Raw genomic sequence first — 4,633 nt, 5'->3', positions numbered from 1 at the left:
TCATCCCCCGCTGGGCGTGAGGTGCACCTCGCCGCACCTACACCTGTTCTCCGGGCAACCAATCAAGCTTCAGCCACAGCAGAGACTAGCCCCCCTTGTGTCTACCTCCACCTTCAGATTGTACTAAACTGAAAGGGTGCAGAGAAGATTCACCAGGATGTTGGCAGAACAAGAGGACTTGAGGTGTAGGGAGAGTTTGGATAGGATGGGTTTGTTTTCCATGGGGCAGGAGGCTGAGAGTGATCTTACTGAAGTGGAGAAAACCATTAGGGGCATTCATAAGTGGAATAAGGCAGTCTATTCCAAAAACACACCAAAATGCTGGTGTGAAAGAATAAGTGTAATGAATATGCTTAACAGGGATTAATGAATTAGATGAGAAAATACAGTAACTGCCTTTAAGATTGTGGGAATATAATTATCTTCTAAACATGGCCTTCTCTGTACTATAGTGGGATAGTAGCTAAGGCCACAAGAATGACAATATACCTGGAGTGAAGGATGCACTGACATTCCCAGATGTTTCTGGACACCACAGGGTAACGTTATTGTAAACACAAAATTGCTAGGTATGTGAAACTTGTGTGATGCAGACCCCTGCCCAAATGTGTATAAAAGTACGGTGAAACTCTGATGTGTTGAGTGAGGATCAGTGTAAAGAACAAGTTACTAAACTCTCCTCACTCCCGATAACATTATCAAGGTTAAATAAACTGTTGTACGCTTAATTGGTTCTGCTGTTTGTTTTATTACAGTGCGGGCTGACTTTAACACTGGAGGAATTCAGTTGGCTTTAAGCTGTGGGAAAGAGACATAGAGAAAAGGGAGAAAGGAAATGAGGGTGGGGGGTGTAAGGTAAGCCAGATAAGTCAATGTTGATGGAATCCAGTGGGGAGGGCGCACAATTAGAAGATTAGGTGTTGATCCTCCAATCTGCAGGTGGTCTCAGTCTGGCAGTGCAGGAGACCATGGACAGACATGTCAGCAAGGGAATGGAACAAGGATTTGAAATGAGTGGCCACTGGAAGATTCATGCTCCAGTGGAGAGAGCCAAAGTGCTCAACAAAGTGATCTCCCAGTCTGTGTCCAGTCTCACTGATGTAGAGGAGACCACAATGGGAGCAGGTGGTCTCATTCAGGCAGTGCATGAGACCATGGATAGACATATCAGTAAGGGAATGGACAGGGAATCAAAATGGGTGAACCTCTCCCCTTATTATATTCAATTAACACCTTTTATTAGTCTGGACTCATACCCCAACCAGCACTGTACTACAATCAAAGCATCTTTAGACTTTCATGTTTCACTTAGTCTTTTCCAAGGGTAGGGGAGTCTAAGACTAGATGGCATAGGTTTAAAGCAAGAGGGTCTAGGCAGAATAATATTTTGAGACAGACTATAAGGGCCTGTTTTACAGCACAGAAACTGACCCTTTACCTAATATAGGAATGCTCATCAGAGGGACTAGAATGGTTACAGGAATGACAGGTTTGCTATAAGGAGGAGATCAGGGAGATGAGGATGGTATTCTTTAGGGTTGAGAAGAATGGACTCAACAGGTTGAACTGAGGGAAGATATTTCCCTGGCCAAGGAATCTAGAACCAAGAAACAGCATAAGGGGTTGGTTGTTTAAGGTTGGGATGAGAAATGTCTTCAAGCAACTGTTGGACATTTTTACACTGAGGAATGTTGGATGCTCAGTCAGTGAGCATTCAGAACAGAGATTGATAGGTTTCTGGAGATTGAGGGAATTGAGGGATAAGGGAAAACATCTTGGAATGGAGCTGAGGTACATGATCAACTATAACCTTGTCAAATGGATTATAACTGCTTCTATTTAATTCTCCTTCTTCACCTCCCTGCCTTTTTGATACGTTTGCTTCTTTTAAATATTTACCCAAACCTGTTCTTGTGAGGAAGCTTGGGATGTTTAGGGTGATGTATACGTGCAAGTTGGCATTGGTTTGTTCAGTTAGCAAGCCTCCTCTTTGACCTTCCTGCCCTTTGAAATTGTGCCACAATCTCAGAGACCAAATAAAACTTGAAAATGGTCATTTTAAACATCGAACCAAAGTTCAGCAAGCCGTGGCTCCATGGTCTCCCCTAGTTCTGCATTAGTCTATAAATTTGTGCCCAAGTCTCCAGAGTGGGTCTTGAACTTGCAATCTTTGACTCCAAGACAAGAGAAGTGAGGACTAGGGCAGGAAGAGAATGAAATTTGGAAATTAAACAGGAAACTCAAGCCTTGCAACAAACAACCTGGAATTTACAGATTTTATTTTACCAATTCTGTCCATGAAAGGTTTAAGATTTCCAAGATGTTCTTTATCCCCTTTTGATCAATCAGCATTTTCTGGTAGAAATGGGCAGGAATAGAATCTATGGGCCCTTCTCTACATTCCTGTTCAATAAAACAAATAAGGCCTTCTAACCAAGCTACCATTTTTAGACAAACAAGCCTCAAATGACAATTAAAGTCTCTGAAGATCTATCCTTGAGCATTCACAAGATCACAAGATAAAGAAGCAGAAGCAGGCCACTAGACCCATCGAGCCTGTTCCGTGACTCTACATTAAGCTGAACTTTGCTCACACCTAGTTCCAATTTCCAGCCTTTTCCCCATATACCTTGATACCCTCACTAATTAGATACTTATCAATTTCCTGTTTAAATTCTCCCATTGATCTGGCCTCCACTGCTGTATGCGGCAGTGAGTTCCACAGATCCATGACCCTCTGACTAAAGAAGTTCTTCTCCTCTCTGTTTTCGAATTTTAAGACTGTGACCCCTTGTCCTTGATTCACCCACCAAGAGAAACATCTTATCTATATCTACTCTGCCAAAATCTTTCAAAATTCAAAATAACTCTATGAGATCCCCACTCACTCTATACTCCAATGAATACAATCCAAGAGCTGCTAAAAGTTCCTCATACATTAGCCCTTGCATTCCAGGAATCATCCTAGTAAATCTCTTCTGCGCCCTCTCCAACAACATCACATCCTTTTTAAGATAGGGGGCCCAAAAACTGCACACAGTACTCCAAATGAGGTCTCACCAGTGCCCCATAGAGCCTTGTCAACACCTTTTTATTCTTGTACACTATTCCTCTTGAAATGAACACCAACATAGCATTTGCTTTCTTCATTACCAATCCAACCTGGTCACTAACTTCTAGTTTTCTCTGCACAAGGATGCCCAGGTCCCTTTGTACTTCCAAGGTTTGAACTTTATCCCCATATAAATAGTTCTCTGCCTGTTTATTTCCACTGCCAAAATGTAGAACCAAACATTTTTCAATGTTGTATCTCATTTGCCATGTCTTTGCCCAGTCTCCTAATCTGTCTATATCCTTCTGCAACTTAACAGTTTCTTCAACACTTCCTGCTCCGCCACCTATCTTGGTGTCATCTGCAAATTTGGCCACGAAACCATTCAATCCATAATCCAAATCATTAATATAAATGTAAACAGCAGCAAACCCAAGACAGACCCCTGCGGAACATCACTTGTTACAGGGCAGCCATCCTGAACAGGATCCCTTAATTTCAATCCTTTGCTTCCTGCCTATTAGTCAATTTTCTATTCAGTCTAATATCATCCCTGTAATTCCATGGGCCCTCATCTTATTTAGCAGCCTAACATGCAGCACCTTATTGAAAGCCTTTTGAAAATCCAAATATACAACATCCACTGCCTCCCCTTTGTATATCCTACTTGAGATTTCTTCAAAAACCTCTAATAAGTTGGTCAGGCAGGATCTACCTTTTAAAAAACCATGCTGACTTGGACCTATCCTGTCATACATCTCCAGGTATTTCATAACCTCATCCTTGAGGATTGACTCTAATATCTTCCCAACCATCAATATCAGACTAATAGGCCTATAGTTTCCTTTTTTTTCTCTCTCCCAGCTTTCTTAAACAGCAGAACCACATTTACAACAGTCCAATCCCCTGGAATCATGCCAGAGTCTATTGATTTCTGGAAGATCATTGCCAATGGGTCCACAATCTCCAAAGCCACTTCTTTCAGAACTCGTGGGGGCACCTCATCCAGTCTGGGAGATTAATCAATCTTTAATCCTTTCACTTTGCATAGCACAATTTCTCTAGTAATCTTAACTGTATCTAACTTTACTCTCTGAGGCCCCTGTCAGGGATATTACTAATGACCTCCATAGTGAAGACTGACGTAAAATATTGATTTAGTTCTTCTGCCGTTTGCCAATCTCCTTTCATAATTCATCTTTTCTTTCTTAATGACTTTCTTTGTCTCTTTCTGTAAGTTTCTAAAGGATTCCCAGTCCTCTGATTTCCCACTAGTTTTAGCTTCCTTGTAATCAATGCAATCGTGAAGAAGCCTTGCTGGTGGCTATATTTTGTTAGGAGTTTGAGAAGATTTGGTATGGCACCAAAGACTTGAAAATTTCTACTGGTGTACTGTGGAGAGCATTTTGACTGGTTGCATTAGTATCTGGTATGGAAGTGTCAATGCTACAGAGAGTTGTGAACTTGGCCAGCACCATGATGGGGATTAGTCTTCATTTCATTTAGAACATCTACAAGAGGCAATTTAAAAAAAATTTTTTAAGACATACAGCATGGTAACAGGCTCTCCTGATCCACAAG

The sequence above is a fragment of the Narcine bancroftii genome, chromosome 6, assembly GCF_036971445.1.
Source record: "Narcine bancroftii isolate sNarBan1 chromosome 6, sNarBan1.hap1, whole genome shotgun sequence".
Lineage (NCBI taxonomy): Eukaryota > Metazoa > Chordata > Chondrichthyes > Torpediniformes > Narcinidae > Narcine > Narcine bancroftii.
The sequence above is the reverse complement of the archived record's forward strand: the minus strand, read 5'-3'. Positions refer to the sequence as shown.